The sequence below is a fragment of the Castor canadensis genome, chromosome 9 (assembly GCF_047511655.1).
Source record: "Castor canadensis chromosome 9, mCasCan1.hap1v2, whole genome shotgun sequence".
Lineage (NCBI taxonomy): Eukaryota > Metazoa > Chordata > Mammalia > Rodentia > Castoridae > Castor > Castor canadensis.
The window spans coordinates 107841519-107852565 of NC_133394.1; positions in this window are offsets into that span (position 1 = coordinate 107841519).

Sequence of the window (11047 nt, forward strand, 5' to 3'; positions counted from 1 at the left end):
AAAGCTCAGCTATAATGCTTCATGATTGCACCTGAATGCGCTTCCTTCTGTCAATGAAGATGATTACTTGCAAGTGCAACTCAGAATTCTGGCTCTAGATCTCTGCAAAATAATTGGCTAATTGTGTAACATTAAGAGGAGAAAATCTATTCATAACTAAAATTTATATTCTCTATCTTGATAAAATACCTCTTTTAATTTTCATATGGAGTTAATTCCAAATTTGCCACAGCTCTTGTCTGACATTTACTGCTTAATCTGTTATCCAGTTGGTAGCATAGATACCTCACTGCCCTAGTTATTTAGTGCTCAACATCATGTCATATCAACTATTTAATCTGTCTATTTCACACCATATTTATCAAAAGTACCGTAGCTGGCAACATCATTGACGTAATACTGAGTGTTGATGAATTTATGTTTACTAATTATAGTCGGGTAACATAAATAATTGATATTGGTTAAATTCAGACCTTAATCATATGATTACATTTATTTTTCCATATGAAACTGAACCATTTTTGTTTTTAAATGGATTTTGGGGAATCTGATATTTTGATATATTCATACTAAATAATAGCTTTATGCAATTTAAAATTTGGTATGGGATTTGACAAATTCTTTCAATTTGAGGTATTTTGGTATATATATATATATATATATATATATATACACTCAGTTATCTTTTATAAATACCTCTGTAAACTTTCTGAAACAGCTCATGAATCCATAGCACCTGAAAAGTGATCAAATTCAATTCTGATGAAAAACTTTCAAAGCATTGCCAAACAAGGGCACTTTATCAATAAAACAGTCATAGGATCCCAAATTTCATTGATAGCCTACTTAAATTATATTTAAAAATTACTTCTTGGCAGTGGAGTCACTATTTGGACATAAACCAAAATGAGATATGCAAAAAGAAAAACATCAACAATAGAAAAGCATTATCTTTCTTTCATTTCTCTCAATTTCTGTTTTCCAATTAAGATTTTCTTTTTATGACATAACTCTCCCTATATATCCCTAATCTTTTTCAGATTCTTATTGCTAGTGTTCTTGTATTTTCTATTTTCTTTTAATTTTAAGTCCTTTTTCTTACAAAATTATCTTATATCAGCCATTATTCTTTTTCTTATGAAAGGCTTTATCCCAATTAAAAGAATTATAGGCATGGGGAAAGATGGCTGGAGAAAAAACAAAATCCTCCCACAGTCTTTAAAATCACAATGTGTGAACAGGCGCTTGCTACACTAGTGAGGAAAAAGTGGCCTTACTCTTGATGTGTGAAGAGCTCTAAGGACAAGATCAGTGTGAACACAGCAATTAGCTCCTTTCCCCAGATGTGTAGAGAAAGGAGTGGAGGCTTTTGAAATAGGCAATTTCAATGTCAGATATTTAAGAATTACTTCTGACCACAGCAAGTGCAATGAAAATGTAACACTTTTAAAAGAACGTTGACAGATTTATTGCCTATATCAGAAATGATTGATCATTTGGATGCTGAAGAAGGGTACTTGGGAAGGAGAGCAAGTGTAAAATATTGAAGTACTTGGGATCTAAAGCAGGTAAAGACAGAAATCAGTATTTATTCTACTTTGGCATGTGGTCAGACAGAAGTGGAAAACAAGGAATCAGAATGTGTGAAATGACATGAGGATTGGTGGACTCCAGAAATAAGAAATGCCAAAGATAGTCAAAATGAGAGAGTGATGAGAAAAGGAATCAATGGTGAGACCATGCATACATAATCACAAAGTGTTAGATTCTTTCCCACCATCTCCAAGATTGTAATTGTTCTAAAGCTGAGAATCTTTAAGAAAATTATGACCTGTATAAATTTCATTCCAAGAACAACGTTTTACAGAACTGATACTATTAATTGTGGCAGTATCTCAAAGTAATTTGTAGGTGTTTCAGTGGATGAAGTGGAAGCCATCACAACTTCTGGACTCTGTGAAAGAGGCCATCCAGGATATGTTCTGCAACTGCGATATCCTCAGTGGATTATTGCTTCAGCTGTGTGTCTCTAATCATAATTGAACATTACTATAAGGGAAAAGTTTATGGTTTTCCAGACACAATAATAAGAAAATAGGGTCAATGTTCCCTTCAGTTAAAAATGAGAAAAGTACACTAAGGCCAATACTTTATGCATATTGATCTTCAGTAGATATTTAGTGAATTCATTTGAATTGTTGTGTAGACAGGCAGATTAAAGTATGTGCACACACATGTATACAAACAGAATTCCTAGAACTTTACCATGAAAATGTTACATATAGAATTTAGGCTTAGATGAAGAATCTATGGATTATACAATAAATTACATCTCCATTCTCTTTTTACCATTTATCGTTCTCACCTTCTACTTCTCTTTTCCTATTTTCTGCAATATGGACTCATGTATACCCTTAGCCCTTTTGTTCCCATCTTGAGTTTGAGACAGGATCTTGCAAACTTTTTGCCTGGGCTATCCTTAATTCAACATATTCTTGCCTCTGCCTCTTGAGTACCTGGATTACAGGAATGTACCACTATGCCCTGCTCATGCCTCCTATTTAATAGATGGAGAAACTTAAGTTATGCAAGTTAAATAATTCTCTAAAGATCTGACAGTTAAAGAGTAAAAACTTGGTCTGTTCTTTCTAAGTTACTTTTGTTTTCCATTTTAACACTACTTGGGTCACTGTGAGAAAAAAATATTTTCCCAAATAGCCTGAAACTTGATGAGAAATAGCTTTTTTCTTTAAAAATACGTGGTCATAAATGTTTTCATTTGAGACATATAGTTAAGTATTAGAGTTAATACTATTATTCTCTAGTGGACATAGTAAAATATATAACATTTCTGAATTTATTTAAAAGTAGTTGATTAGTGGTATGATGTAAGCCTGTGATGTTCTGATTCACAGAATTTAAAACACTGAATTATTAAATACTCTGAGTTACCTTGTTGTAGGCTGTAGAGGATGACGTGAGAAAGACGAATGATGAGAATTAAGTTCAAAAGGTTTTGATGGGCTGGGGTTGTTGCTCAGTGGTAGAATACTTATCATGTATAAGACCCTGGATTAGATTCCCAGCACTGTAAAAAAAATTCTTTCACAGGAAATTCCATAATTCTTTGCAAAAGCTAAATTAATTTCGATATTGTACTATGCTTAAGAAGCGACTCTTAAGCACTTGCAGTGCTATAGTGACAGAGACAGATCTTTATTTCCTTCTTTGTTAGTACAATGCAATGCTTCTTAGAATCAGAAAGTAATGATCTGGAACCCTGACCTATAAAGGCCTCAAAATAAGCAAATATCCGACAGTCTAGTTGTATCAGAGCATGGTGGGCCACATAGGAGTAGGAACAGACTGGCATAGAACCATTACCTTAGTCACCAAATGAACCTATTTCTGAAGTTCCTAGAGAGATACAAAATGTTGCCATTTTGGTTAGCTAATTGTTTTTTAGTTTTTTTCTTGGTTTTTAATGTATTTCATAATTTTTTTATTTTCCTTGTGAATTTCAAGTAAGTATAAATTATGTTTTTATTACCAAGAAGGTCACTAGTTATCACTAGTGTCTGAGAATGGGAACTGGAGGTACCCTAAGATCCAGTAAATTGTTTTTTCTTTTATATATTTATCTCTGTGTTATATAACCATCAAATTCAAGATGGCATGCCCTTGTATTTTGTTAAAGATTGTGTGCAATACTTAGCACAATCTGACTTCTGAGACAGTTCTGATATAATGTATGAAAGAATGATGAGTGAATTGCTACAACCAGGAATAATTTTTAAAATTTCAATCTTTAGTTGAAGAAACTTTATATGTATTATTAAAAGTATATAATTCATCTGGTGAACCATATTGGGATTGCTAACTTTAGAAGAAAAAATATAGGATTTTCAACTATATCCAAATTTCTGACAAAAACAAACCCCACATTTTTGTATAAGCATGTCCTAAATATTGTATAGAACATACTTACACCAAAATAGGTCATTTATCTGGAATCCAATTTTAAATGAACATCTTGTATTTTGTCTGGAATTATAAACTTACATAGTTATTAAATCACTTATTCTTGTAGTATCAAAGTTGGGTAATCCTTAATGGAATAATGCTCTTAAAGACCTCTTTATGAGTTTGTTATATGTAGTAGTCCATTGCTCAGACATTGACATACTTCTCACTACATTTCTATTCTGGATTTTGGAGATTCTTTTATATTATTATGACTACTTACACTTCCCACTCATTCATTTCCTGGTGCTTAATGTGCTATTAATTCTCATTTAATTTTATGAGACTAATTCTTTATTGAATCAAGAGAAGATGCTAGAGACTACCATGTGCAATATGCTTATTTCCCAAGTGAATATATTCATTTACAAAGGAGTTAGGAGATTTATAGTATGTTACAGATCTAGCTAGAGTAAAATACATTTTATGCCATATCAAGGTACTATACAATTCATTAATGAGCAAAAATTAGGCTGAAATAGCACTGGAAATAGAGTTCAGACCAATAGGATGCTGAACACACATAAGGAGAAAAAGGAGAATCGAAATGTATTGAACTCATGCTATGTTCCCACAGCATATGTCTCCTCATATGATCCTCTCAAAAATCCCTATTCTAGAAGCCTTTCAAAAAAATTAAGAAAATATCTTTTGGGATGGTTAGGAAACTATTGTTAGAAAACATTATCTAGGTCTGTCTCTACTCCAAAACTGTCCTTTCTTCTCAAATTGGGCTTTATCACACATCATCAGTAAGACAGCATCAGATTGTCTGAAGGTGTATTCTGACCTGTGATTACAGGTATTTTTCTGAATTGTTTTAGGTGAAGAAAATAAATATAATTTGCCAGGAAAGACACCAAAATAAATTGGTACCTCAAGTATACTTCATATGCTGCAAACTTATGAGAAAAAAACTTTCCTCATATCTATTTGTTGTCACTTCCAATGTTAAAATTGAAAGATGTTTCCAATAGCAACTTAGTTTTCTTTTCATGGGTCCAAAGATTCCTGTAGTCATCACTTGTTTTAATGCTATGTGATCTTTCCACATATTTATCTATGTAAGGAGCAAACCAGATAATATTGCTTGCTTCTCTGCTTAAAGTATTTTAATATTTTTCTAGTTTTACTGAGAAAGTAAAGTCACTTATTGAAAGTCAACCCTAACCACACCCCATAGTTGTGACTTGAGGACTCCAAAGTTAACTTTATCCCTAGGGACACCCATGACAATTGCAGCCCTTAGCAAACTTGCCTGCATCCCTCATTCAGGTTCTTGGAGTAAGGACTTTATAATATTCATCACTGTGTATTTAGCATCTTGCACAGTACTTGTGGAGAGTACTGCTCAAATTAGTCTGCTGGATGAACATTAAAAGTGAAAGTTAAATGATATGTGCCTTTTATTTTCTTAAGTTTTTTAGTATTCTTAGGTATTTCAAGTTATGGAGGGTAGTATTTGACTTTTACTTAGCCCTTGAGCCATAGACTCTTTTTTCTAAATTCCAATCAAGCACTTAGTATTTATTCCGTTTCATTTGTTAAAATGATTTTATCCTTGATATATACAGCTTATATAACTGGTATTATTTTTATAATTTTCTTTTTGGATTGTTTATTATTAGTGTATAAAAAATATTTTCTTTTTGGTGGGACTGGTGTTTAAACTTGTAAAGCTGACACTTTACCACTTGAGCCACATCTTTAGTCCATTTTACTCTGGTTATTTTTGGAGATGGGGCTTCATGATCTGTTTGCCCAGACCAGCCTTAAACCCTTATCCTCCTGAACTCAGCCTCCCAAGTAGGTAGGAATAGTGTGAACCAGTGGCACCCAGCTTAAACTGCATTTTATAGTTGACTTTTTGGTAACTTCACTTATTCTGAATTTTTGATAAAATCTTTAAAGTTTTTGATATGCAAAATCACATTTTCTGTAAACAGAGATCATTTCACTTCCTCCTTCCCAAATTTGACAGGTTTCATGATGTCAGTAAGCAAGCCCAAATGATCTATGCACTCAATATAATCTTTAATAAAATCCCAAATGATACTTTCTATAAAAATGCCAAAGTTTATCTTAAAATTATATGGAAGCATAGAGACTCTAGACAACCAAAAGACTCTTGAAAAATAATGATGCTAGAAAACTCACACTTCCTGACATCAAATCTTAATGCACAGCTACAGTACTCAAAACAGTGTAGTACTGTTATAATAGTAGACATGTAGATCAGTAAAACAGACTATTAAGCCCAGAAAAATAAAACCTCACATACATGGCCAAATGATTTTTGACGGGTAGCAAAACTAATCAATGGAGAAAGGACAGTCTTTTCAAACAAAGGTGCTAGGAAAATGGAACACCAACATGCAAAAGAATGGAAGTGAACCTCAAAATGTATCAAAGTCCTAAATGTAAGGCCCCCAACTATAAAACTTTTGGGAGAAAACCTAGGGCAAAAGTCTCATGATTTTGTGCTTGGTAGTAAATTTTTTCGATATCAAAGTACGTAAAATATAATAAATATATAAGTACGTAAAAACAAGTAGACAAATTAAATTTCATTAAATTTTTTTAAATGTGCATGAAAATATTGAGTAAAATGCAAACATATAGAATAGAATAAGTACATGTAAATCATACATCTATAAGGGATTGATATACAGAAATTCAACAACAAAAACCAAACAACCAGATTAAAAATGAGCAAAGGATTTGAACAGACATTTCTCCAAAGAAGATATACAAATTGCCAATAAGCACATTAAAAAAATGCACAACATATCAAATCACTAGGGAAAAACAAAGTTGCAATGAAATACCATCTCACACCTATTAAGAGATATAAAAATAACCACCAAACGCAAATGCTGATGAAGATATGCAGAAATTACAACCTTAGTGCACTGTTGGTGGGAATGTGAAATGGTACAGCTACTATACAAAATACTAAGGTGATTATTTAAGAAGATAAAAATAGAATTATCATAGATAGAGCATTTTTCACTCATGAGTACATACTCATAAGAATTAAAAGTAGGGTCTCAAAGAGATATTTGTAGATCCTTCTTCACAAAGACCTTCAACATGAAAGCAGCTTACTTGTCCACTGAACAACCAATGAATTAAAAAAATGTGGCATAGAAATATATCAGGATGCCATCTAATGTAAAAAGGAAGAACATTGTTCTCTATGTATGGCATGGATGAAATTTGAGGACACTTTGTTACCTGGACTCACATATATGAGTCCACTTATGTGAGCTAGGTAGTCAAAAATCAAATAGACTGAAAGTAGAGTGGTTGAACTCATATGACAGGAGAAAAGGGAGTTATGATTTAATGAGTACTGAATTTCTGTGTTACAAGGTGAAAGGAGTTATGGACATGAATGACGATGGTTTCATAATACTAACAATGTATTTCATATCACTTAAATTTATTAGGATGGTAAACTTTATGTTATTTGTATTTTACTATGCAAAAATTATAAATTAAAAAAATGCTATAATTAGTAACCTTGTTTGCATGTAATTTGATACATGTGCAACTCTATATAGAAGATAAATCCTAAACAGAAAATTGCTGGATCACAACATATGTACACTTATAATTTTAGTGCATATTGTCATTTATACATAAATGATGCACTAATTAAAAAAACAAGAGATATATTACACATATAAAATGGAAGGAAAATTTAAATAAAAAATTTAATTACTCTCTTCTTTAGTTAATATCCCTATTCAAAAATAGTTGATGAATTCAAAATTAGGCATACAAAACTGATGTAGTTAGCAATGTGTCTTTATTTATGATCTGATATTTAAAGGACTGATAAGAGATCATTTTAACCTATACACAAAATTCTCAAAAATTATATAATTCATCACAGCCTAGTTCTCAAAACACAGTATAGCTATTTACCATCAAAGCTTGATGTTGAAAGTGATGGGCCATAAAATATAAATACAAATCTGTGTGATAAATGTGCAATTTCTTCAGGTACTAAATTTCCACATTGAAAAATTAGTGGCTGTTCAAAAAACTGGTACTCTTCCAGGAGTGGGAGTTTTAATTATTAGGGGATAAATCAAATCTTGCAATAATTTAGCATCAGCACATTTCTGATTGAAGGGTCTCTCCCATAAAGCATCTGACAAGGTCAAGAGGTTTCCCTTCATGTTGTTTACTCAGAATTGATTTCTTTCCTCACTTTGCATTTTCAAGCAATTAATACTTTTCCTGTACAAATGTATTCTGTTTCTCATTGTTTGCCCTATCAAACTTTTCTATTCCATGAGTGAAGTAGAGAACAGGGAGAAAAATAGGAAAAAGTTGCTGTGAAAGGAAATGTGAGGTTTTTTTATGGAAAAATAATGTTATTTACCTAAATGTTTAAAATAACTTGTTTCTTCAGTTCTTGTCAATTCAAATATGCATTTTTCATTTATTAAATAAATATGTTGAGTTACAACTTTGAAATGACCTTGAGTCATGGTATCTCCATTCATTATTATTTTAAAAATCCTTTAAAGGCCACACACACTTGACCTCCAGCAAACATTAACACCTGGAGGTCTGGAGGTGAGAGAGATTCAAAGGCACATCATTATTTAAGTAATTAATAGACAATTGGTGGTTTTTACTGTGTCTGGCAAGTGGTCAGAGAGAGCTGGGGGGGTAAAATGAGAAAATGAGGGACAGAGAAAGACAGAGGAGTCAGAGAAGGAGGAAGAGAGAGAGAGAGAGAAAGAGAGACAGCGAGAGAGATCAAACTATATAGAAATTTTGACCAGAAAGGAAATTAAATATATCTTGCTCATTCATTTTTCAATCTTAGAAAACTAGTTTTGGTTAAGTATGGTGAGAAATGTGAGGATCTTTTGCAAGTAACAAAAGATAAGCAGATTATTTTATCCCAATAGTCCCCATTAATAGTGAAACTTTTAGAAAAAAATAGCATACAACTGGCTTTGTTTCATGTATATACAGAAATGCATATACATGTACATACATATTGACTTATCGATTTATGTCTCTGCTCATACTGATATTTCCTGTGCAAATTCCTAGACAGATTGGCAATAAAGCAGATGATGGAAAGGTTGTGATATTTTGTATTATGGAATTGGTTTCCATAATTTATAAACACTATAACTGAAGGCTTATTTTTCTTCTTAATTAATGTTTGCCTTCAAATATTCACTACTGTTTTAAAGAACACAGAACATTTATATATAATACTTATTAAATATAAAACATATTTATTAGAAATTATATACTTTTCAGGTGATGAAACTTCACTTGACTAGCCAGTTATTTTCATTTTTGACTCCTAAAGTGAATTTCTTAAAATGTAAGTGGTAGATTATTTCTGATGCTTTAACATAATTTGCCTCTGACTTAATAACTTCTGACACTTTCATAGAATTCCTCAAAGTTTGTTTAATATTTTGAATGGCAGCTTGTTGAGAGACATAGTTACAACTCTTTGTACATTTATGGATATTAGAATATAGTAGTCCCATTGCTCAGTAGAGTCTTTAAAGTTTGCTCAACTCTTATACTATTATATTCTCAAATTCATCCAGGCCTTAAGCTCTTTCATTCTTTTGAGAATAACTATTCCCTTCACTTACTTATGCATACACTATTGCTGTTGAGATGTCTATTGTTTATCATAAAAATAGGATTGAAAATGATGTTCAAAATATAATTTTATAAACATAATTTCTGGGTTAGAAAACTATTGAAATAAAATACAAAATATTCTGATATTTGCATGTAGGTACACATTCATCAGTGTTCTCCTTGACTCAGACTACCACCAAAAAAAGGACTTATGTGTCATGGCTATCTTACTATCCTGGTAAGTAGGATGCTGTACTTGACTTAAATATTTTAGGGCTGAGTTATATGGCAAAAAAAAAGAAGTCCAAGTACTCTAGGTGCTTTTCTTGTGCATGCAACTTTCACTGATTTAATGTTGTCTTTTGCAGAAAATAGTCTTCCACTTTTTTCCCTCAGGATCTCTCCAGTAAAAGAGAAAACACAAAGCATTTCTATAAAAGAGAGTGGGTGTTGCAGAAAATAGTTAAGCCTGCATAGAAGGTGGAAAACACTTAGGTGAGCAAATGATTGGATCAATGCCTAGAACGGTGAGGGCCCTGCTGGAGGTTAATATGAAGCATAATGTTATGCTTCATTGACTTAAGTTTATCTAATTCTTTCATACATCAATATTGCTTTTTATGATGTTGTTGTCTAACTTTGTTGCAATTTGCTGTTCAATCTATAATGCTATTATTACCTCAACAGTGATTGGGAAAGTAGCTGGAGAACGCTCTGATTAAACCATAATTATTGCCATGCCTTTGCTATATGTACAGTGAGAATGTATGATCTCTACTGCCCCCACTGCTCTCAGCATCTTACTTTAAAGCCATGGCTAAACACAACCCATCTGTTTACCATCAAATTGGATGTGCTAGTGCCCATGAGAAGCTGCGAAAATCACAGGTTTGGTTTTCCCCCTATTTCCTTAGTATCAACAGAAGCCTTTGGTTAACTGCTGATATATTGCACATTGCCATGGACAACAGAAGCTTCATAAATGAAAAATTTTCTGGTTTGTTTATTTTAGGATATAGCTGACAGCTTGATTTTGTATTCTGTTGGTTTCTATAGTTAAAAGCTGCATTAATGTGGTTGAAATACTTTGAAGTAAGTAGACATAAAACAAATCAGCAGGTATTTAAACTGAGGGCTATGAGGTGGAAAAATCACCACTTTCTCTTCAGGTAGAGGCCCAAAGATATATCTTTGTTAATGAGGCTTCATGCTGTCTTACTGGATCCTTAATCATTTAAAATGCAAATCTCAAAGAATGAAATAAGAGCTATCACATATATGAGAAGGTGGCTGATTTTTTTTAATAAGTAATTATGCCATCTGCTTCCCTTATCATTCTGTGACATTCTGTAGATTAAATTACATGAACTTGTATGCTATAAAC